This window comes from Macaca fascicularis, chromosome 7, assembly GCF_037993035.2.
Source record: "Macaca fascicularis isolate 582-1 chromosome 7, T2T-MFA8v1.1".
Classification (NCBI taxonomy): domain Eukaryota; kingdom Metazoa; phylum Chordata; class Mammalia; order Primates; family Cercopithecidae; genus Macaca; species Macaca fascicularis.
The window spans coordinates 144,254,880-144,280,815 of NC_088381.1; the positions used below are offsets into that span (position 1 = coordinate 144,254,880).

General features: G+C 43.5%; 1 long non-coding RNA gene across 1 annotated transcript; it reads right to left on the minus strand.

Annotated features, from left to right (window-relative positions):
• Window positions 1–51: 51 nt before the first annotated feature.
• On the minus strand, window positions 52–25,761 carry LOC123574610 (uncharacterized). Its single transcript, XR_006699628.2, has 3 exons — window positions 25,239–25,761; window positions 24,834–24,954; window positions 52–11,658 (listed from the first exon to the last, which is right to left on the minus strand). It is a non-coding gene; the product is annotated as an uncharacterized lncRNA (long non-coding RNA).
• Between the last annotated feature and the right edge of the window lie 175 nt (window positions 25,762–25,936).

The window sequence follows — 25,936 nt, forward strand, 5'->3', positions numbered from 1 at the left end:
CATACACACACACCCTGACTTTTACCAAGAATACATAAAGAAGTCTTACCGTTCAATAAGAAAAACAACTTGATTTAAAAATGGACAAAATATTTGAACAGACAAAAAAGATATACAAATGGCTGATAGGCACACAATAAAGCATATCATTAATTGTTAGGAAAATGCAGGTTAAAACCACAAGATCCTACCACATACCCATTAGAACAGCTAAAATTGAAAAGATTGCTAATGCCAAGTACTGATGAGGATTTAGAACAATTAAAACTTGCATACATCACTGGTGGGAATGCAAAATGGTCAACCACTTTGGAAAATTGTTAGCTAGTTTCTTATAAAGTTAAACATACGTTTACTATACAACCCAGAATTCCACTTTTATTTACTCAAGATAAATCAGCACATATGTCCATGCACAGATTTGTACAAAAGTGTTTATAGCAACTTTACTTGTGATAGTTGAAAACCAGAAACAATCCCAAATGTCCACCAACCAGTGGTAATTGTTACTATGATATGACAATATCTTGGAATAACACTCCACAATAAAAAGGACTGAACTACAGACACACAACAGCATAAATGAATCTCAAAAGCATTACACTAAATGAATTAAGTTGGACCAGAAAAGTATATACTCTATGATTATAGTTATATAAAATTCCAGGAAAGGCAAAACTAGAATATCACAAAGTGGTTGTCTGGGGCCAGGAGTAGATCTGGGCAAAGGGGCAGGAAGGAGCTTTTTGGGGGTGAAGGGAGCATTCCATATCTTGATTGTGTGATAAGCTAGGTGTTAATATTTTAGAGGACCACATGATCTCTGTTGCAACTACTTAATTTTGTCACTGTAGCATGAAAGGAGCCATAAACAATATGTAAACAAATGGGTATAGCTGGATTTGTCTCACGGGCTATAGTTTGCTGATCCCTGGTCTAGATCCATCAAGCCGTACTCTTAGAATGGATGCATTTTACTGTATGTAAATTATGCCTTAATACAGTTGACAAAAATAACAAAAAATCAAAAGTAATACGTAGCTATTTTTGAAGTTAATTTTTTGGAAATCTGCATACAGAAAATGTACAAAGCACATGTACATAGCTTGATGAATTTTAATTTTAGCATTCTGGTAGATGTGGAATAGTATCTCATTGTGGTCAATTTGTACTTCGCTGATGACAACTCACATTGAGCATCTTTTTCTGTGCTTATTGGCCATCTGAATTTTTTTTGGTGTGTGAAATGCCTATTTAAGTCTTTTTCTTGTTTTAAAATTTGGTTGGTTATATTTTTTCCTTACTGATTTGTGTGAATTCTTCATCTACTCTGGATATAAGTCTCTGTCAGAGATGAGTTTTGCCAATATATTCTTCCAATCTGTGATTGCTTTTTTACTCTCTTATGGGTGTCTTTTGATAAACAGAAGCACTATTTTTAATGCCAATTTATCAATATTTTTCTTTACGTGAGTGCTTCCATGACCCATTTAAGACATCTTTGCTTACCCAAAGATAATTGAAATATTTCTCTATGTTTACTTGAAAGAGCTTTACTTTTTACCTTTCACATTTAGTTTTTCAATCTGGAAATGGGTTCTGTGAATGAATATCCAATTGACCCATTTCCATATATTGAAAAGGCAACTGTTTCCCACTTCACTGCAGGGACACAATTATGATAAGTCAAATAACCCTATGTGTGTGGTTCTGTTTCTCTATTCTGCTCCATTGGTCTAGTTCTCTGTCTTTGCACCAACAACATACTGTTTGAATTAGAACTTTATACATTCTTACCATCTGCTGTAAAGTTCTCAAGTTTTGTTTTTCTACTTCAAGATTACCTGTTTTATATTGAGCCTTTGGATTTCCATACAAATTTTAGAATCAGGTTGTTAATTTCTCTAAAAAACTGCTGGGGATCTGATTGGGACTACATTAAATATATAGATCAATTCATGAACAATTTACCTCTTTACAATATTGAGTCTTATAATTCATGAACATTGTATATCCTCTCACTTATTTGGGATTTATTTTCTCTCAGTAACTTTTCATAATTTTTATGTAAGAATTTTTGTGCATCTTTTGTTATATATATATTTTTAGGTATGAGATTTCTAAAATGCTATTGTAAATTGTATCTTTTTTAAAATTATATTTTCTAATTGTTTGGTTCTGGTATGTAGGGGTATAATTGGTTTTTGTGTTTTAACTTATATCCAGGGCTTTTACTAAGTTCACTTATTAATTGTAATCATTTATTTATTATTTTACAAATTTTCCACATAATTATGCTGCCTGCAAATAGTGACTATTTTATTTCCTCATTTCTAATTCTTAAACTTTTAATTTCTTTTCTTTGCCTAACTTCTCTGGCTAGCTTCTCAGCACAATGTTCAACAGAAGTGATATTTGTGAATATTTGTGTCTCATTCTCAATTTCATGAGGAAAGGGGAAATGGGGGAAAAGAAGGCTTTTAATAATTTACAACTATTGTGAAAGTGAGGTTTATTGTGGGTTTTTCATAAATAGCCTTTTTTAAAATAATGAAGTTCTAATTTATTCTTAGTTTGCTAAGAGTTGTTTTAAAATCATGGGTAACAAATTCTATCAACATTTTTTCTGCATCTGTTAAAATAACCACATGTTTCTGTCTTTTCTGCAAATATAGTGAATTATATTGATTTTTGAATGATTAAAAAAAAACCTTGGTTTCCTATAATAACCCTAAGTAGTTGTGACATATTTTCCTTTTTATATAACAACTCTGGGTTTGATTGGCTAGTATTTCATTTTTATATAACTCTAGGTTTGATTGGCTAGCATTTATATTTGTGAGGGATATGGACCTATATTTTTTCCTTTTCTGTAATTTCCTTATCATATTTTATATCTGATTACACTGGCCAGATTATACTCCCTACAAATAATAAGTTGGGAAATGTTCTCTCTTCTATTCTCCGGAAGTTTGAGTACAATTGGTGCCATTTTTTCCCCTAAATGTTTGGAAGCATTCACCAATGAAACCGTCTGAGATGTAAACTATAGATTTAAATATTTTAATATATAAAGAGAACGATTCAGATTTTCTGTTTTTTCATATGTCCAAGATTTTTAAAGAAATTTGTTCAGTAATATTTTTTAACTATACCCACACAAAGTTATGATAGTCTCCTATCTTCTTTTTAAGTTTGTAGGCTCTGCAACTGTGTTTCTCTTTTCATTCCCATGTATTAGTCTTTTCTGAGAACGTATTTTCACCTTGTTGTTTTCCTCTTATATACATTTATTTTCTATTTAAATGATTTCTACTCTAATATCCATTATTTCCTTCCCTTCCCCTTCAATATATTGAATATATATTCAATATAATTGAAGAGTATATTCTATTCAATATAATATTGAAGATTATATTCTATTCAATATTCTTTTAGACTTATCCATACATATGTCCTTTTCATTTTTCATAATGATTTCCTGTATTTTTATGTTCAAATATGGGATCATTTTTGTCTTGCCTGAGAAGAGCTATCTTTAGTATTCCTTTTAATGTGGGTCCAGCCACAATGGAATATTTATTTTTGTTTCTCTGAAAATGTCGTTACGTTACTTTTACTTTTGAAGTATGTTTTCACTGAGTATTCCAGGTTGGCTGTCTTTTCTTTAAGCACTTTAAAGATGCCATTTCTTGCCTTCTGGTTTCCATCATTTACGTTCTGAAGTCAGCTGTCAGACTTCTTGTTGCTCTTTTTAGGGAGATGCTTTTTTTTTTTTTTTAATTTTTACTATGGCTGCTTTTAAGATTCCTTTGTCTTTAATTTTCAGACGTTTTACTAGGATGTGCTTGGATGTGATTTCTTCTGTATTTATCCTTCTCGGGGTTTGCAGTGCTTCTTGAATATTTGGTTTGATGTCGTTCATCAATTTTGAAAATCCCAGGTCTTTGTTTCTTTATTGCTTCCACGAAGCATGTATCTTCTCCACTTCTAGGACTCTAGAGACACATATCTGAGAACTTTTCACCATTTCTCCTAAAACTTTGCTCTCTTTTTGTATTTTGCATGTTTTTTTCTTTGTGTTTTAGTCTGATTTTTTCCAACGGATCTATCTACCAGTAAAATAATCCTTTCTTCATTTTTGTCTATTATGCTGTTAAATCCAGGTATTGAGTTCTTAATTCATTATTGTATTATTCAATGGTAGAATTAATAAATTCCAATTCTGAGATGAACTTCCCCACCTTTTCAATTATTTTCTGGAAGATTTTCATTATATTTATTTAAAAGTTCATGCCTAGTAATGCAAATATCTCTGTTGTCAGCAGCTCTGTTTCTATTGACTTTGTCCTCTTTTGTATGCCAGAAGAGTTTATGGAACGCCAGATTTGCATAAGGACAGTCATAGAGGGAGTGATCAAATGTTATCTCCCTCCAGAAAGGGTTCACTCTTTCCTCTGGAAGGCAGGTAGAGCAGGGCAGACCACCTCAGTGCAATCAAGGATTAAGATGATTCAAAGTGGGTTTAGACTTATTAAGGATTGTCCTACCCTTGATGTCCCTTCCTCTCAGCGTGTAGTCTTCCAAAGTTTCTAACAGGGAGCTTGAGATGTTTTCAAGCTCAGTGTTCCACTGTTTTGAAAGCTCTTTGATACCCTCCAACAGTTTTGTGTTTTATCCAGCTTTTCTGTTTATTCTTGGTGGAAACATTGGTCGAATACAAGCTACTCTATTATAATGAGAAGCATAATATAACCGATATATATATATTTTTGAGACCGGGTCTCACTCTGTTGCCCAGGCTGGAATGCAGTGATGTCATCATGGCTCACTGCAACCTCAGCTTCTTGGGCTCAAGTGATTCTCCTGCCTCAGCCTCTCAGGTAAGTGGGACTATAGGAATGGGGCCACCTTACACCCAGCTAATGTTTGACTTTTTTTGACTTTTTTTTTTTTTTTTTTTTTTTTTGTAGAGACAGGATCTTGCCTTGCTGCCCAGGCTGGTCTCAAATTCCTGGGCTCAAGCGATCCTCCTGCCTCAGCCTCCCAAAGTGCTGTGATTACATGCATGAGCCAGTGCACCTGGCCCAATATTCTTTTTTAGAATCTCTAGAACTGTCATTTAGGTTCTGAGCCAGGATTAGAATTCATACATTTTCCAAGCAATATTTATTGAATTTCTACTATGCTTCAGACATTGTTTAGGGGCCAGGGATATAGTAATAAATAGAAAGCAAAAATGTGGTGTTTATATTGCAGTGGGAGAGATAGACAATTAGCAAAATAATTAAGTAAAATATATAGTGTGTTACAAAATGAAAAGTGTTAGGGAAAATAAGAAAGAGAAATAGAAATGTTTAGGGGAATGAGTTATAATTCTGCATAGGATATGCAGATAAAGTCTCACTGGGAAGGTCTCATATGTATGAAGGCCTGATGGAGGTGAGTGAACAAGTTACGTGGGTATCTGGGGAAGAACATTCTAGGCATAGGGAACAGTAAATGCAAAAGCCATGAGGCAGGGACACAGCCGGTGTGTTGAAGGAAGAACAATGAGGCCAGTGTGGCTGCAGCAGGTGCATGATGACAGCATGGTAGAAGATCGGTCAGAGAGTGCCGGACACGATGGCTCACACCTGTAACCCTAGCAGTTTGGGAGGCTGAGGCTTGAGATCAGGATCACCTGAGGTCAGGAGTTTGCACTCCAGCCTGGGTGACAGAATGAGACTCTATCTTCCTGTCTCAAAAAAAAAAAAAAAAAGATAAGTCAGAGAGGAAATGGGGACAATATATGGAGGACCTTGGAGCTTCTTGAAAGGACATTAGCTTTTAGTCTACATGAGATGGGAAGCCCTTGGAGGGTTTGAAGCACAGCAGTGACATGACCAACTTCCAATTTAGCAGGTTCGTTCTGGTCTCTATATGGTGACTAGAAAGAGGGAGGACAATGGCGGAAGCAAGGGGCCTCGTTAGAAGGCAGTAATCTAGGTAGGAAAGAGTTTGTACCAGGGTGTAAAAGAGGAAGTGCTAGGATTGGATATGGGATGAGAATGAGGAGAGTTAAAGATACTCCAAGGGTTTTGGCCTGAGCAACTGGAAGACTGAAAAACCGTTGACTAAGATGAGAACAGCAGGTTTCTAAGAGGCACGAATGGGGATAGCAGAAGCTCAAACTTGGACATAATTTGAAATGTTTATTAGACATTCAAATGGAATCAGATGACTGGATATAAAAATATGAAATTTGAGGAAGAGAACTGGGCTGGGAATGTAAATTTAGGAGCCTCAGCCAATAGCAAGGACTTAAAGCTACAACCCCTGAGGAGATGGCCAGAGGAATACATGTAGGTAGAGAAGAGGTAAGGCTCAGGACTGATCTCCAGGCTTCTCCAGCTCTTAGAGGTTCAGGAAATGAGGAGAAACCAGCAAAGGAGATTAGGAAGGAGCCTCCAGAGCTGGAGCAGGAGAATGAGAAGAGCATGGTATCCAGTAGGGAGTGATCAGCTATGGCACATGTGTTGCAGAGAGGCTCAATTAGGTTAGGATGGGCAACTGACCACTGGATTTAGTGATGTGGAGGCCGTGGGTGTTCTGATAACAGCTGTTTGGTGTCATGGTCGGAAGGAAGGCCTGTTATGTACAGGAGATTGTCAGAAGAGAAATTGGAGACAGTGAGTATGGTCAACTCTTCCAAGAAGTTTTGCAATAGAGTAGACAAAGAAGAGGGGGTGGAAACTGCGTTGGAAAGAGAGGTCAGAACTTTATAAAACTGGAGAAATAGGCCAGGCATGGTGGCTCATGCCTGCAATCTCAACGTTTTGGGAGGTTGAGGTTGGAGGATGACTTGAGGCCAGGAGTTTGAGACTAGTTGGGCAGCATAGTGAGATGCCATCTCTACAAAAAAATCTAAAAATTAGCCAAGTGTGGTAGTGCACACCTGTAATTCCAGTTACTCGGGAGGTCAGCGAGCAAGTTATGTGAGTGGGAGGATTGCTTGACCCCAGGTGTTCAAGGCTGCACTGAGCCATGATAACACCACTGCACTCCAGCCTGGGCAACAGAGTGAGACCCTGTCCCCTCCCACCACCCCTTGCAAAACAAAAACAAAAACAAATAAACAATAAAAAAATACTGAGGGAATAACAGCATGTTTGCTATGATGATTGAGATGGTATAAGAAGGGAGAAATCAGTGATGCAGAGAGAAGGGGAGAATTACTTGAGAATGACTTTGGTTGGGCAAGGGGTAACGGGGGATCCAGTGCACACATAGGGGTTGTCTCAGTCGGGCACATAAACAGTTCAACAGTAGCCACATGGTGTAAGCCAAAGGCAGCTTTAGACCACACATTTCCAAGAAGAGGCTAAGGTTTCCGACCTGTCCATCTTATGACTATATTTTTCCTGTACTTCACAGTTAGAGAGTTGGCTCCTCTAACAAAAACTCAGCTAAAGGGGGAAAAACGTGCCAAGAGAAGGGGGCACCTTCAGAAACAGAAGGTGTTTCTCTCCTGCCCTTGCATTTGGTCCAGGCTGTTTCCTAGGAACTACAATACAAGGTGGCTTGAGGGGAGACAAAGGTCTGTGGGTATGACTCAGCCCTGAAGGTCAGGCTGGCGCTTGAGCTCACTGCAGGGAGGGAACCCCATCTTTGCCTTGGTTGAGGGTGTTATTATCCATCAGAGTCCCAGGCCTGAAATCTCACAGCCGAGGTGTTCGAGGAGTTTGAAAAGAATGAGGATTAGCTACTTCCCTACAACCTCCTACAATCATGTTATAAAAGGAGCAAGTCACAGACCAAACTATGTCCTTGTAGAGAAATGTATGAACTAACCTTCTACTGGCAGGCAAGCAGAAAACAGTCACACAACCTGTTTTAGAGGCTCAGGGAAGTCCCGCCTTTCTGTCCTTTTAGGTACTCCAAGTGTACTTTGCTTGGAGGGTCCATTCAGGCAAACACCAAGATTCCAGAGGTGGAATTCTTAGTACCGCATAGCCCACTGGCCACCAGAATTTTCTAGAATTCGCTGCTGGCTGGTTATTGAACCGTGTGGGGTTCTGGCTTCGAGCCTCACCCCAGTGAGTAAAGCCCACAGATCCCACTGGATTCTTACACTCTGAGCATGCAAGGGAGAGTAGTTTCAAAACATTTTAGCTAGCCCAGGTATTGTCTTAGTTTCGTTTCCCCCTAAGCAGACCCTAAGACAAACCCTTCGGTACAGATGTTCTATTTGGGAAATGATTTCAGGAAGCACAGTAAGGAAGTAGGAAAAGTAAAACAGGGGAGAGAGAAAAGACAGCAAAAGGTGTGCTAAGGAGCATGTTACTGCTACGGGCAGCTGGGCCTGAGGATACAGCAAACTTCAGTCTTTTCACCAAAGGACCGGGAGCCTGGGGCATTCTACTAATGACTCACATGCCCATTGGCTGAGGATTCCTCCCGGGACATTAACCCTCCTGGTGGTACCTCCTTTGGGCAGAGCAAGTTCCAGTAGCAGCAGAGAAAACACGCAGAAAAGAGAAGAGACACCGGTGTTTGGGGGGACATGGTTAGGCTGTCGCACCACCCTGGCCAACATGGCGAAACCCAGTCTCTACATAAATATATAAAAAATTAGCTAGGCATGGTGGCTCGAGCCTATAGTCCCAACTACCTGGGAGGCTGAGGTGGGAGAATCGCCTGAGCCGGGGAAGTTGAGGCTGCAGTGAGCTGTGACGATGCCACTGCACTCCAGTCTGGGTGACAGAGTGAGACCCTGTCTCAGAAAAATTTAAAGAAAGAAAAGCTCACTTGAGAACTCCCCTCAATGATAGTTTACAAACCTTTAATTTACCAATCAAAATCAGTCTCTGACTTTCACCATGCTGCTTAACCATGTGTTGTTCATGGATCTAGACACAAATAGGAGATGCCCCAGCCACGGGCCTCCCCACTAATTACCAACCCTGGCCCTGCACTATGCATTCCTGATGGGAGTCCCGGCAGCCACTGGGTTACAGCTTAACCTGAATGGCACACACAGACACATAAACAGGTGGGCTGTTAAGTAAGGCTGCTCTGAGGGGACCACAAAGCTGACCACAAAGGCTGCTCTGAGGGGACCACAAAGCACCTGCCAGGCAAGGTCCAGGCAAGGTGGAGCATCTGAGGCCCAATGACTAGTTCCTGCCACTTCCTCCCCCTCCCACTCCTTCTCTGTCCATTCCCAGGGCCTTTTATGCTTTTAAAATATCTACCTGGAAAATGCTGTTACCCATCTCTATGCCTGGCAATCTCCTCTACAGCCCTCAAAACCCAACTCAAATACCCCACCTCCTCATACATTCTCCTCCAACTCCAGTCAAATCCCGCATCACCCAAGGAATTTGGTCCTACCTCTGCCTTAGCACTTACTGTACTGTACATATTTTGCCTTTTATGTATTTGCCTTCTTAAGAACAGTGAGAGTAGTTTATTCATCTCTGAATCCCTGGTCCTTAGCTCAATGCCTGGCTCACAGCAGATGCTCAATAAACACTTATTCAATGAATGGTATCTGTGAGGTGGTCAAGGAAGGGGAGTTATCAGGAGAACGGGCCAGGGCTCACTCTTCTTCCTGAATCACCTATTAATACCAAATCGTCACACTCCCAGCCCAAAGCCTCCTCCCAGAAATACAAGGAAGGGAACTGCTAATATCTGAGGTGGAGAGACTTCCTTCACCATGCTGAGCACAAAGGCAGCGCTTGTGGGCTATGCTATGGAGGAGGTTCTGCCCTTTCCTGCTCTGTGGTTTAATGTGTAACTTGTCACCTTCCCTGAATGTCAATTTCTTCTATTTGCCTGTAACATTTTCACCTTGGTTGGTCTCCTTGGTTACAATGTGAAGTTCCAGGCCCAGGCCAGACCTGCCACCAGCCTACCCACCTCTGGATCCATAGTGACTGACAAAGGCTTTGACACCATGGTCTCTGGCCCCAGGAGACTGACCCAGACTTCCCAAATCTGCCAAACACTCTCCGAATCACTCCCGTCCCAGGGCTGGCTAGTGGCTGAGCTCTTAGGAGCCTCAGTTACTCCTGGAGGGTAAGATCCTGGAGGGCATGAGTCTGCCCTGTGCCTCCCACAGAGCCCTGCACCTTGGAGAGGCTCAACACGTATTTGTGGAATTCAGTGGAATTATTGTCCCTTCTTTGCTACAGTTCCTTCATTTGAAGATTCTATTTCTGCCTCCTAGAAGAGTTCACACTAACCTACAAGCTCTCCCTTCTTCCCTTTTTCCCTTCCTACTTTCCTTCCTTCCTTTTTTTTTTTTTTTTTTTTCTGAGACAGAGTTTTGCTCTTGTTGCCCAGGCTGAAGTGCAATGGCGCTATCTCGGCTCACTGCAACCTCCACCTCCTGGGTTAAAGCAATTCTCCAGCCTCAGCCTCCCAAGTAGCTGGGATTACAGTTGCCCACCACCACACCTGGCTAATTTTTGTATTTTTAGTAGAGACAGGGTTTCACCACACTGGCCAGGCTGGTCTCGAACTTCTGACCTCAGGTGATCCACCTGCCTCAGCCTCCCAAAGTACTGGGATTACAGGCGTGAGCCACTGAGCCTGGCCTCCTTCCTTTCTTCTACACATTAAATCAGCACCAAATATGCAGCAGCATGGAGGAGCCCCACAGTGACTAAGACCTTACAGGCATCTCTTCTATGGAGATGACCGGACGGTACAGGACACATCAGCAAACCACAAGGTGACCTCACACAGTGGGAGATGCCATAAGGAAAAAACAGAGGCCCCGCCAGAGGGGAAAAGAGAGGGGTCTGCTCTGGAGAGTGCAGTCAGGGAGGGGGCACTAGAGAAGGTGACAGAACACCAGCGGTGCAGCGTCAGTGTTTTAATGATGCAAAGCTTTTGTTTTAGTTTTAGTTTTAAGATAAGGTCTTGTTCTGTCACCTAGGCCGGAGTGCAATGGCATGATCTCGGCTCGTGCAGCCTCAACCTGCTGGCCTCAAGCAATCCTCCCACCTCAGCCTCCCAAAGTGCGGGGATTACAGGCATGAGCCACTGCGCTTGGCCACAAAGTTTTATTAAAAAAAAAAAAAATCGTAGCTAATGACATAAGAATAACATTTGTTCATTCTGGTGGCAAGTACATGAGCATCTATTACCTTTTGCACTTTTCTGTATTAAAAATGTTTCTGTACTTAAAATGTTTTCTGCATTATATTATCAAATAAAAGCTTCTATTCAACAAGTCACAATTTGTGACACTTGAGCCATAGCTCCTACGAATGACGATTAGCCACCTTGGAGCATTATCACCGGACCCCTGAATTACTCTGGCCCTTGTCTTGTGGCCACCCTTGATTTCCTCTTTTTCTCTTCCTGGTAGACTCTTACTCATCCTTCAAAACCCAGCTCAAAGATTACCTTCCCAGTGAATCCTTCCTTTACCTCCTCTGAGAGAGTCAGTTGTTCCATAACTGTAGTCACTCAGTACGTTGTCTATATATTCCTAATAAATCCTAGCATATTGTATCATTATTTATTTGTGCATATATCTTTTCTTAGTCTGCAGATTCTTCCAGGATATTGTCTGAATCTTGTTGACTCCTTATCTTCAGCTTCTAGCAGAGAGCACACAGTAGCACATTGTAGATTCTCTGTGATGATACTCCACGCTGCCTGTTGGATGTATGAATGAATGTTTAACCTTCAAACAACAAGCTTTCAAAAGTATATTAATAGAATATATTTGTATACAAGGAATATGCTAATTAAAATTAGTTTTATTTATTCATTCACCCAAACTCAGCAAGAACTCCATTTGGCTGCTATTAATGTTTAGTGTGATTTACTGTAAGTACTAGAAATGTAAAAAATGTGTTTCTTTTGAAAGGAAAGCTACAGTTCCTTCTTGTTTTCCTTCATGCCTCCCCCATTTGTCTGAATTAGTAAGGCTTTACTTTTAGTTCAAGTCTGCCTCAGACTTGAAAACTACTTGTACGGTAATTTAATTACCTCTGAATCTACTGAAGGCAAATACCAAGCAATCTACGGGGTAAGATTATGGAGTTCCAAGTTATGTATTAAGTCAGCCTCGTGTAATCCTCTAGGCAGTAGATGGTGACCCTCTTACCCCCATTCCGTTGTGTCAGTGCTGGAAGGGAAGCTCAGAAAATTTGCATCCTTGAGTTAGCCAACAGAAGGGCGGCAGAGTCCTTATATGCAAGCAAATCAAGACAGAGGGCTTTCTGCTCCTTCCAAAGCTCTACGGTTCTTCCTGGAGGGGCATGGATTAATAACCATAAAACCAGAAAGGAGTTGCCACCATCACTGAACAGATTGTGGGGGAAAACGTAGGTCTGGAGCTGGACTGACTTGGTTTCCATCCCAGCTCTGCCTCTTTCAAGGTGGAAATGCTACAGGACCTCCCAGTGCCTCAGTTTCTTAGTTTCTTAATCTGTAAAATGGGATGATAATGGTATCTCCACTTCAGGGGCTGCTGTGAGGATCAGATGAGTGAACATGTGTAAAGTGCCTAGAACAGTGCCTGGATAACATGTGCTCAGGTGCAAAAGAAGCTCCCCAAGAAACTCTCCTGCAGCCCAATTGATTCACAAAGAAAGGACATCTTCATTGCTGCCACTTGTCCCTTGGGTGTTTCCTCACCTTGTCCCATATGCCCAGGGGCTACTGTGACTGAAACAGTGAGGAATCATTTTGTAAAGGGCTGCAAAATGGGCAGGTTTTCTTCTAACCCAAAGACTGACAATAATTTTTTGGAAGTGGGGCTTGGGGTTAAAGGAAGATGGTGACCAGGCACGGTGGCTCATGGCTATAATCCCAGCACTTTGTGAGGCCAAGGTGGGTGGATTACTTGAGTTCCGGAGATCAAGACCAGCCTGGTCAACATGGTAAAACCCCATATCTACTAAAAATATAAAAATTAACTGGATGTGGTGTCACGTGCCTGTAATCCCAGCTACTCAGGAGGCTGAGGCACAAGAATCGTTTGAACCTGGGAGGTGGAGGTTGCAGTGAGCCAAGATCCTGTCACTGCAGTCGAGCCTGGGGCACAGAGCAAGGCTCTGTCTCAAAAAATAAATAAATAAAAGGGAAAATGGTGCCAACTTATTAGAGGGAGAAATGGAATAACTGAAAGTGTGAAATGAAATTCACACCATTGACATTATTCTACCAATGTTTGCATTTTAGGGACCCTTTTTTTTTTTTTTTTTTTTTTTTTTGACAGAGTCTCTGTCACCCAGGCTGGAGTGCAATGACACAATCTCGGCTCACTGCAACCTCCGCCTCCCAAGTTCAACCAATTCTCCTGCCTCAGCCTCCCAAGCAGCTGGGATTACAGGCGTGTGCCACCACGCCCTGCTAATTTTTGTATTTTTAGTAGAGATGGAGTTTCACCATGTTGGCCAGGCTGCTCTCAAATTCCTAGACTCAGGTGATCCACCCACCTCAGCCTCCCAAAGTGCTGGGATTACAGATGTGAGCCACCTCTCTCGGCTGCATTTTAGGATTCTTAACCTGTGGGGTCTCAGGGCTTTTCTACTGGTTTACATGCAGTTTATATTAATTGTCTGGCTCTGGGCCATATGTAGCACCATTTACCATATGTAGCACCACACCTAATTTATTAGTTAGAATGCTTTGGGATGCAAGTAACAGAGAGACTATGAAAAGGAAACAGTGATTTAAGCAATAGAAACATGCATCGTCTTCTATAACAAGAAGTAGTTGGTTCCAGGGTTGGTTTCTTGGCTCAGCGGGTCACCAGTGAGCCATAGTCCCACACCTTTTCCATCCTTGTGCTCTGCTGTCCTTGGCATGTTGGCTTTTCCTCTCCAAGTTTCTTTTTTATGATTATACAATGGCTTCTGCAGCTCTTTCCCCTGGTCTGTCTCACTTTCTATCATGGAGTAAAATATTGCCCAAATGCCTTCCCTTTCCACCCCAGCAAACTTCCCCTTAAGTCTTATTGTTTGACTGGGACACATGGAAACCTCTAACTATAAGGGAAGCTGGAGAAACACCTGGCATTGTTAACGTCTACAGTAATTGGCCCAGCCAGCCAGGAAAACTGGAAGACTACAAGGCAATCCATGATGTCTACTGCACTTGCTCAAATGCCTCTTTCATCATTTTCATCTATGTTCTCTTCTCCAAAAGCCTCTTCCAACTCAAATATTAACTGGTAGCTGGTTCTTTTTCTCCTAGAAGAGGGTTTATCCCTTCCTAAGTCAGTTCTTTTTGTGGGGCTGCTGCACATACCTGCCCACATTGTGATCTGCCCAATTCTAGGAAATTCATACGCACTGCCCCATGAATGGTGCCTCCTGGAGTTGTGCAGTGCACAACGTTCTCATCTGACACCCTGCAGACCATTTCTCACTCATCCTATGTTGATCTCTTACCCTACTCTTCACCCATTTACTCTATGTTTCCTAATTCGTTTTCATTCATTCATTCAACGAACATTTATAGATTACCTAGTGAATGCCAGGAGCTGGGATAGGCACTGGTTGGTAGTGGGACAGAGGATGATAAAAACAAGAAAAAGCAAGTCCTCATTCTCCAGGAGCTACCTCCCAGGGATGGAGACCAACATGTGAACAAATCTTTACAGTACTGTGTGATATGTGTTCTAGGAGAGTGTGTCCCACAATCCTGTAGGAGTTCAGAGGAAGCAGTGGCTGAAGTAGAGAAAGGCTCCTAGAGGAGGTGACACTAGAGCTGGGCTTTGAAGGCCGGTGCTGTATTTCAGGCAGAGGGATGAAAGAGAATGCAGCGGTGCAAGGGAGACAGTACCATGTGCCAGGGGGCGGCGAGAGATGTGACCAGGAATATGAGTTAGAGCTGAATTATGAAAACTAAAGGACTTGGGTTTTATCCCATGGAAAATGGAGAGCCATTGGATATTTTAAATAAGAAAATTAACAAGGCAAGGATGGCCACTCTCACCACTTGGCTCAACATAGTACTGCAAGTCCTGGCCAGAGCAGTTAGGCAAGTAAAAGAGACAAAAGGCATAGAAATCAGAAAGGGAGAAGCAAAATTATCTCTGCAGATGACATAATATATACAGAAAAATCCTCCCAAATCTGTTAGAACTAATAAATATAGTAAAGTTGCAAGATACAAAATTAACATACAAAAATCAGTTACCTTTCTTTCTCTTTCTTTCCTTCTCTTTCTTTCTTTCTTTCTTTCTTTCTTTCTTTCTTTTTCTTTCTCCTTCCTTCCTTCCTTCCTTCCTTTCTCTCTCTCTCTCTCTCTCCCCCTCCCTCCCTCCCTCCCTCCCTCCCTCCCTTCCTCCCTCCCTTCCTTCCTTCCTTCCTTCTTCTTTTTTTTTGTTTTTTTGACAGGGTCTTGCTCTGTCATCCAGGCTGGAGTGCAGTGGTGCAATCTTGGCTGACAGCAATCTCTGCCTCTCAGGCTCAAGCAATCCTCCTCCTTCAGCCTCCCAATTAGCTGGGACCACAGGTGTATGCCACCACACCTGGCTAATTTTTTGTAGTTTTTGTAGAGACAGGGTTTGGCTATGTTGCTCAAGCTGGTCTCAAACTCTGGGACTCAGGCAATCTGCCTTCCTCAGCCTCTCAAAATGTTGGGATTATAGACCGAAGCCACCACACCTGGCCTAATTAGTTGTCATTCTATATCCTACAACAAGCTATCTGAAAAGGGAATTAAGAAAGAAATCCCATTTACCATAGCTTCAAAAAGAATAAAATACTTAGGAATAAACTTAGCCAAGGAGGTGAAACACCTGTACACTAAAAAGTACAAATCATTGGCCTGATGCAGTGGTTCACACCTGTAATCCCAGCACTTCGGGATTACAGCAGAGGTGGACAGATCACTTAAAGCCAGGACTTCAAGACCAGCTTGGCCAACATGGTGAAACCCCATCTCTACAAAATTAGCCAGGTGTGGTGGTGCAAGCCTGTAATCCCAGCTACTCAGGAGGCTGAGGCAGGAGAATCACTGAGCCAGGGAGGCAGAGGTTGCAGTGAACTGAGATCATGCCACTGCACTCCAGCCTGGGTGAAAGAGAGAGACTCGGTCTCAAAATAAAAGTACAAATCATTGATGAAACAAATTAAGGAAGACAGGAATACATGTAAAGCCATCCTGTGGTCATGGATTGGAAGACTTACTATTGTTAAAATAGCCATATATCCATAGCTATCTACAGACTCGGTGCAATCCCTATCAAAAATCTCAATGGCATTTTTTATAGAAATAGAGGAAACAATCTAAAATTCATATGGAACCACAAAAGACCCCAAATAACTAAAGCAACCTTGAGCAAGAAGAACAAAACTGGAGGCATCACACTTCCTGATTTCAAAATATACTACAAATCTATAGAAATTAAAACAGTATGGTATGGTACTGGCATAAAAACAGACACACAGACCATGGTATAGTATAGAATAGACAGCCCAGAAATAAATGCATGTATATACGGTCAACTCGTCTTTCACAAGGGTCCAAGAATACATGTGGATAAGATAGTCCTTTCAGCAATTGGTGCTGAGAAAACTGTATTTGTATATGGAGAAGAATGAAATTGAATGCTTATCTTACACTATATACAAAAATCAACTTAAAATGGATTAAAGATTTAAATGCAAGATCTGGAACTGCAAATCTTCAAAAGAAAACATAGGAGAAAAAGTTGGCAATGATTTCTTGGATTTGACACCAAAAGCACAGGCAACAAAAGCAAAATTGGATGTGTAGGATCATGTCAAACTAAAAATCCATGCAGCAAAGCAAACCATCAACAGAGTGAAAAGGCAATCTGTAAAGTGGGAGAAACTATTTGCAGACCACATATCCGATAAGGGATTACTATCCAGAATGCCCAAGAAGCTCCTACAATTCAACAGCTGAAACAAGAACAAATAACTTGATTGATTGATCAATTGATTGATTTTGAGACAGAGTTTCATTCTTGTTTCGCAGGCTGGAGTGCAATGGCTCACTGCAAACTCTGTCTCCCAGGTTCAAGAAATTTTCCTGCCTCAGCCGTCTGAGTAGGTGGGATTACAGGCATGAGCCACCATGCCTGGCTAATTTTTAGTATTATTATTAGGAACAGGGTTTCACCATGTTGGCCAGGCTGGTCTTGAACTCCTGACTTTAGGTAATCCCCCACCTCAGCCTCCCAAAGTGCTGGAATTACAGGCATGAGCCACCTACCCCAGCCAATAACTTGATTTTAAAATGGGCAAAGGACTTGAATAGACACTTCTCTAAAGAAGATATACAGATAGCCAACAATACTTGAAAAGAGGCTCAACAACACTAATAATCAGGGAAATGCAAATCAGAACTGCAATATCACCTCACACCTGCTAGGAGGGAAGGAATGAGATCAAATTTGGCTATATCCTGGTGATCAGACTTGGTGGCTAATTAGATGTGGAGGGAGAAGGAGGAGTTAAGGACTTGGAGGCTTCCAGTTTGGGGAATGAGGTGGATGGTGGTACTGTTAGTTAAGAGGGAACACAGGCAGAAGAGTGCGTTTATAGAAGAAGATGATAAATCTGGTTTTGAGCACACTGCATTTAATGCAGTTACCTGGTTATGAACACAGCCACATGTAGAAGGGAGACGTAAATAAGACTCTAAAAGATCCATGGTCCAGGGGGTGACATTGCACAATGTAGGGAAATAGACTGAGGGGAAGGCAGGGTCCAACACAATGCAGTTTTGTTTTGTTTTGATGTTGAATAGAGCCGACTTTAAAGCATTTCAGTAAGTTTTGTGGAAGGAGTCATTGGAGAGAATCAGTGATGGGAGAGAGGGAGGGGAGAACTGATAGGACAGAGTCCTGGAGAGGGGCTAGCAGCAGGGCTGGATGGAGCTGATATCCTGGGGCAGGAGGAAGAACAGAAACTTATCAGAGATATGGTAGAGGGCTGCCATCAATCTCTCTATCCCTTAAAAGGCTCAAAATCCCCAGAGATTTTTTTTCAATATGGCAAATTCATATTCCTGAGAGTCCTGAACTATTTATTTATTTATTTATTTATTTATTTATTTATTTATAGAGACGGAATCTCGCTCTGTCCCCCAGGCTGGAGGCAGTGGCGGGATCTCGGCTCACTGCAAGCTCTACCTTCCGGGTTCATGCCATTCTCATGTCTCAGCCTCCTGAGTAGCTGGGACTACAGCCGCCCACCACCACGCCCGGCTAATTTTTGTATTTTTAGTAGAGAACGGGTTTCACTGTGTTAGCCAGGGTGGTCTCAATCTCCCCATCCACCTGCCTTGGCCTCCCAAAGTGCTGGGATTACAGGCGTAAGCCACCGCGCCCAGCACAATTTCTACTTTTAAAGTTTGACTACCAGCATCCATTTGCTTTTGGAGAGGTGCAGGACCCTAGTCTCTTTTTGGGGAATTACTTTTCTCCCATTGTGCATAGTCCTAGTGAGCTGTCAACCTCTCCGACCTCCTCACCACCCAAGGTGATCATGTGACCCAGGCTAAGCCAGTCAGTATCTTTCCTGTGGCTTTTGGCCTTTAAGCAGAAGGAGGCAGGGTTGGCAGTTGCTTGGAGCTCATTCATTCTAGTGACTGTGTCCCAAAGAAGCCACCACATTCTGTTCTCAGACTCCCAGAGCCACCTTCGTTTCCTCAGTCTTTCCTTCTGTTATTGTTGTTGTTGTTTCTTTCTGAGATGAAGCCTTGCTCTGTCACCCAGGCTGGAGTGCAGGGGCGCACTCTCAGCTCACTGCAACCACCGCTTCCCAGGTTCAAGTGATTATCCTGCCCCAGTCTCCCACGTAGCTGGGATTATAGGTGCGTGCCACCACGCCTGGCTAATTTTATATTTTTAGCAGAATTTCACCATGTTGGCCAGGCTGATCTTGAACTCTTGGCCTCAGGTGCCCACCTCAGCCTCCCAAAGTGCTGGGATTACAGGCTTGAGGCACCACACCCAGATGGTCTTTCCTTTTTTTAATATGAATTACTTTATATCATTTCAATAAGTTCTATTTCTGCTTAAGTTGGTCACAGTGGGGTTCTGGCTGCTTTTGACCAAAGTATACTAATGGCAGCTCTGAAAAACTGCAGAATAATAGCGTGTTTATTGCTGACCAGAATTGTATAGGTATCTTCAGCCCTCCCATTTTACAGAGCAGATTTGGGATCAGCTCTCTATCCCCAGTTTATAAGGAACAAGACAGAAGGCCTGGGAAGAGCTGCTGGAATCCATGGCCAGCATGAGCTTTGGCCACATCCAGCTCTGAGACTTCCTAAACTTTCCACCCTTGCCCTTCTCCTGCCCTTCACCTCCTTTTCCCGCTTTAAATCCCATCCTGAAGGAAAGACTAGGGAGATCTAACTATTCCCTATGGGGTCTATCCAATAACTGGGAAATCTCCCAGCAGTCATTAAGTTCTAAGATCTTTCTCTTACTCAGCCAGAGGAAAAGACTCAAACCATGGTAGATATGCCCTGAGCCCTGGAAACGCCCCACAGGGTGCACCCAGCCAGTGCAAGCCCATCTCTCTTTGTGCATTCCCTTCCAGTTGTGTTCTTGGTGGAAATCCTATTGCTTTAGTTCACTAACACCATGAGAAAGTGTCACTGTGTACCCCCTACTTGGGTGGGGAGCCATAGCAGAAACACTATGAGCATGGGCTTTTATACCAGGCAGAGGCTGATCCTAACTCTACCATCTACCCATTGTCCAATGTGGGCAAGTCACTTGCCCACTTGGCTTGCCAGTTTCCCAGCTGATGAACTGGAGAAAATAATGACCATCAGGGTAGTTGTAAGATTTAAATAAGGCAATGTAGATCAGGTGCTTTCCACAGAACTTAGCACACAACAGTGCTCAATGAATGTCAGCAATTGTTCCATTATTACTGCCTTTTTGTTGCTTGAGACAAACACAGGTGAGAAGACAGCACACTACTCAAGGCGATGTGAGATGTGACAGACACTCAGATGAGACGTGTTGGTGGTGGTGGGAGGAGATTGGAGGTGAGGGATGCTGTGAAAAGGGAGTGGACAGGTGAGATGTCACACTTGACCTGGGCCCTGAAGAATGAATAGAAATTAAGTAAGACAGAAGGGAGGCAGCGGAGCCAGGAACACACCTAGCTGGGACAGCGTGTTTATGGGATGCCATGCAGGCTGGCTGGGCAGCAGGGCAGGTCTCCTGGAGTAAGGAAATGGTGGAAATGGGGAGAGGGAGTCTGGGCCTGGGGGCCTTTGATTTGTCGACTTAGGTCTCCTGTTATTCCATGAGTCCCTGTTCAGGCAGCTCCCCCTCCTCTAAGAAGAATACAGCATCCCCCAGGGGATTGTAGGCATGTGCCAAACTGCTGGGCATGGAGAGTTCCCCAGCAAATGTATTCCTGGTCAAAAGGCATTCTGCAGCCACCAGGGGGTGGGTATTTATTTCAGCGCGAACACCTGCTTTCAGGGAATCCTTTGGGGACATCAATCTGCCCTTCTTGCCTCCTCTTCCCATGCAAGATGTCACCAGCATCAAACTGTGTGACCTCCACCTGATGCACCTGTAGAATGCCCTCTGGAAATGGTGTGTCCCCAGAGCTTTCTCACCCTTGAGTTTAAAGCCAGCGTGCCCACAATGCTGCTTCCTGGTCTCCTGTGTCCCGGCGAGAGATGATTAATGGCCTAGTCGCACCGGTGTGTTGTATTTAGGTCTATCCCCAAGCAGATAGATTTTTCTTTCCAGATAAAGTGGAGGCAGGCCCTTCCTGGACTGCAGGTCCTTGCCCACCCCTCCTGGCTGGCAGTCTGTTAGGGAATTCGGAAAGGTAAATGAATTGATAAGACAGTGTGGGAGGGGGATGACTGCACTTTCAGTGGCCCTTGTAAACAATGTAAAGTCACCTTGATGTGCCGGGACTAATGACGCTGGAGCAAGCCAAATGGAGCCCTGTGGCACTGAGCCAGTGGAGGTGCACGCATCCCCGAGGCCGGAGAGGAGCAGTCAAGGGCCCACCTCCCTCTGCCTGTGTCTTTTCTTTGTGGTGACACAGCTCTGTCTCATTCCGGGGACAAGACCTCCTGAACTTTCAGTTGCTTATTCTGTAAAAGGGAATCTTCTGGGTTGAGCTGTGTTTCCCACAATGATGTTGAAGTACTGGCTCCCAGTTCCTATGAAGGTGACCTTCTTTAGAAATAAGGTCTTTGCAGATGATCAAGTTAAGATGAATTCACTAGGGTGGGCCCTCCTCCCATACCTGGTGTCCTTATAAAAAGGGGAAATTTGGACACAGAGGCAGAAACGCACACAAGGCTAACGTACTGTGATGCTGAAGGCAGAGACTGGGGTGATGGTGCATCTACAAGCTAAGGAACCCCAAAGACTGCCAGTCAACCACCAGAAGCTAAGAGCGAGGCCTGGAACAGATTCTCCCTCCGAGCCCTCAGAAGGAACCAATCCTGCTGACACCCTAATCCCAGACTTCCAGCCTCCAGAACTAGGAGCCAATACATTTCTGTTGTTTCAGGACCCCAGTTTTGGCCACTTTATTCTGCAGCCCTTGCAGACTAATACAAGAAGTAATAATTCTTCCTGTGGGGGTGTGCCGAGGATTTGACAAGAAAACCTGGGTGAAACAGCTAGTACATAACAGGTATTCACAAATGGTCATTGACTTCTTAGGCTGGGAGGCTCACCCTCAGACCTAGGGGTTAAGAACTGGGCTGGATGTAGGCCAAGGGCCTGGCAGACCCCGCCAAACAAAAAGTACTGCAAGAAAGGTCAGCCTCCTTGTTTCTACAGAATAGACACATGGGGTTAAGAGTTTAGGGAAGGACCACTTATTGTGTGATGTTGTTTATATGAAATATACAGAATAGGCAAATCCATAGAGGCAGAAAGCAGATATGTGGTTGCTGGAAGCTAGGGTCTCCAAAATGCATATGTTAAAGAGAAATAAATGCCTTTTGTTTAAGCCACCAAGTCTCAGGTCTTTTGCTATGGCAGCCCTAGCCAACTAATGGGGGAATGGAAGGTGCCTGCTTAATGTGTACGGGGATCTCTTTGGGAGTGATGAAATGTTCTGGAACTAAACAGTGGTGATAGTTTGCACAGTGTGCAGCATTGTGAGTGTGCTTAACGTCACTCAACTGCATACTTTAAAATGGTGAATTTGCTTATATGCAGAATCTGAAAAAGCTGACCTCTTAGAAGTAGAGAGTAAAATAGTGGTTACCAGAGGCTGGGGAAGGGAGTGAGAAGGGTGGATGGGGAGAGACTAGTTAGTGCTACAGTGTCTCAGTTAAATAGGAGAAATAAGTTCTGGTGTGCTATTGCACAGAAAGATGGTTAGAGCTAACAATATTGGATGGTATATTTCAAAAGAGCTAGAAGAAAGGATCTTAAATGTTCTCACCACAAAGAAACAATGAATGCTCGAGATGATAGTAATGCTTAATACTCTGATTTGATTATTACACGCTGTATGTATGTACAGTTATTATGTGTCAATTCATTTTTTTTCCAGTGGACTTTAGTATATTTACTATGTTATGCAAGCATTCTAGCTATCTAATTCCCTAACATTTCCAGAACAATTCAAAGCCTTTCTATCAGTACAATAAAAAAATTGATGGTGAATTTTATGCCATATGAATTTACAGTATTAAGAAAAAGACAGCTGGCATGGTGGCATGTGCCTGTAGTCCCAGCTATTTGGGAGGTTGAGGCAGGAAGATCGCTGGAGCCCAGGAACTTGAGACTAGCCTGAGCAACATACTGAAATCCCATCTCTAAAACAAAAAAAAGAAAAAGTATATATTGTACACTAAAAAAAAATTGAAAAGGAGGGATTAGGAGGGAAAACTCAAGAAATTCTAGAAGAGTTGGAATCACCTTTGAAGGAGGAGGCAGAGCTCATAATCTCATGGAATAATTGGGGTTGCTGGGATATTTGGATTTTTTTCAAAAATGTCATGTTCTGGTCAACTTCTGAGTGGTAGCCCCAAGGTGGAACATGTAACTGTTCTGGGACACCAGAATACTCCAGGGGGGCAGAGCATCTCTGGAATAATTGAGGTTGCAGTGATATTTGGATCATTTTTTAAAAAGCCATGTTCTGGCCAACTGCTGCATGGTAGCCTCAAGGTGGAATACTCAGCTGTGCCAGGACACAGGGAATCTCTGGGGCAAAGGAACGAAGCAGTGCAGGGAGGAGTGAGTGTATTATGAACCTGGCTCTGTGTGATAGGTGCGGAAACCAGGACAGATTTGGAATCCTCCGGGTCTTCCTGTTCTTCTCTATACCTGCTTTTGGGTGTAAAACTCCAAAACACACTAAAACACACTAGTAAAACACATTGAAACTCCAAAAGTCCCCACGCAGTCTTCTCTTCCTGACCTCTGACTTCTGGCCAGGCTCTGCAGCCAGAGCACGTCTTGCCATCAGGTATTTGCCCTGCCAGAGCCACTTGCCAATTTTAGGGAAGAACCAAAGCAAGATCGAGTGATATGGCTCAGGTGGGCAGGGGCCACCTCCAGAATGAGCATGGGGCACACGTGGGGGCTGATATACCTGGAGCATATATAGAGGACACTGGATGGGCCAGGCATTGTTCTAAGCATCCTTTTGTGTTGAGTCATTTTGTCTTCATGACAATCCTAGGAGACAGACACTTAGAATTCCCTCATTGCAGATGAGGAAACCGAAGCACAAAAAAACCAAGGGATTTTTCTAGACTTTCCCAATAATAAGTGGAAGAGGCATGATTCCAACCCAGGGAGTTCCAGTCCAGAGTCTGTACTTAACAGCCCAGTCTGACAGGCTCAGAGGTGTGTGTCAGGATGTGCATCTGCTCCCAGTAGACTAGGGGGCCTGGCCCTTGAAGCTGGAGAGATTTTGTGATGAGAAAGTGAGGCCATGATGAACCTCCTGCAGGCAAAAGCCTGGGATCTCCTAAGATGATGATGACCTGCCCTTCAAGAGAGCCCCTGTGAGCAGAGAGAAATGCCACTGCTTATCAGCTGATCCCAGCAGACCCCTGCTGCCCCCAGGCCAGCTTCAAGGGGGCAGACATCAAGGCTCAGTTCAGTTGGCAGAGTTGAGAATCAGACTGTGAGATGATTCAGAGGTCGACCTAGAGATAAAAAGCCAAAACAAAGGTGCCACAGGGGCTTTCTAAGGAGAGGGGTGGCTGGGTTCAACCCAAACACAGCCCTTCCTACAGACAGCGTGCTGTGCTAGGGGGCTGTGGAAGCCCTAGGAGGGGCTGCAGGATGTCTGCCAGAGATCAGCAAGGGCTTGATGAGAATTGGAGGAGAAGCAAATCAGGGAGGGAAGTCCTCAGTTTGCATTAGAAGAGAAAGGTTTTTCCCTGGGAAGGAGGCTGGTGGTGAATGTGAGTCTAAGTGGCTATAGCCCCAGTCATCAGAATGGGAGCCTCTCTAGAGCCCTGTCTCTGCAGGATTATCTGCTTTTCCAGCAACTAAACTTGCAGAGAACCCTGTGTGTGGCCAGGCCTGATTAGAGAAGAGTGCTTAGTGGCTGACCACTGGCATCACTGGCCTGGTACTCAGAAGGGCAATGGTTCTCAGATAAAACTGCGAGTGAAAATACAGCAGTTTGACTATATCTGCCTAAAGTCTCACTCCCAGTTCTGGGCCTTCCTAGGGACACTCTTACGCTACAGACATTTCTAGACAGTATCTTACTTAGTCCAAAGGAGTGGCTCAAATGATAGTATCTTAAGAATCACTCATTCATTCAATTAGTCAGTCAATCAATCCGTACTCAGCAGAGTCTTACTATGGATCGGGTATCATGGGGATGTGATGATGAATGAGACAAAAACATAATCTTTACCTTCTTGGAGCTCATATTCCAGTGGCAGGCTACTGGGATAAAGATTGGAGGCTCTACACATTAAATAGGTTTTCGACTTCAACAGCTTAGATACCACCCCATCCTTGTAGTTTCCGATAACCTGGAGAGTAAAGGATTAGATCTAACATGAAGAAGAGGTTCAACTTCATTTCTTTTAAAAATTGGGGATCAGGAAGTTTTAGGGATTATGAAGTACCTGTCCCTTATCCACACCAGCAAGGGGCTCGTCCTGTGACCCTTCTTGAAGGGGAAACTCACCTGAAATTCTGCCTCATTTAGCATGCACAGGAAATCCAGAAAATCAAGACAGATGACCCTGTGTAGTGAAAGCAAGTGGGTCTCCAGCTGGCAGATGGGAAGCCCCCTGGGGTAATGCGTGCTCACCTGGTTAATTGTTGAACAGCCCATACTTGTGCCGTTTCACCAAGATTCTTCCATCTTCCAGAAACAGCCCCTTGGCTCCGCTTTCAGAGCTGGGCTGGCCTATCCCAGAGTGGCTGCCCCAACTTTGTAGAAACTGGGACAGGCAGTGCCTCTTAGAGACCATCCAGTACCCCAAAGAGCGAGGCTTGTTCTCCAAAAAGGAAACCTTTTCAGACGACTTGATGTCCTAAGAAATCTTTCTGGAAAAAGCAGAGACACTCACACCCCCAAGGCCTTTCAACTTCAGGCCGTTCTTCTGTTGGGAACACCATCTCTTGGCCTCTTCAAAGACCTGGCCTCACCAGGCACCTGCACTTTCTCTCTCACCCTCCAGGAGCCTTCTGCATGGCCCCCAGGAAGCCTGCCTGGCCCCTGAGCCGGGAAAACTGAGTTCTCTCCCTACCTCCTAATTTGGCAGGAGGAATGGAAACTTTCGTGGAAAGCACTTGAGCTGACGAATGCTCCCAAGTCAGGACTTTGACTCGGGCCCTGACAGGGCCACGGGCTCAGGATCCAGAGAGGGGGTGGCTCTCCTTCTCCAGGTCAGGACCTCCTGCCCTGGCTCCTCCCCTTGCTTTCTGCCGACCAGACCATCAGTCACCAGCTCTCCTGTGACCCCAAGTGACTGCCACACACCACTAGAGAAGTCATTGTCTTCC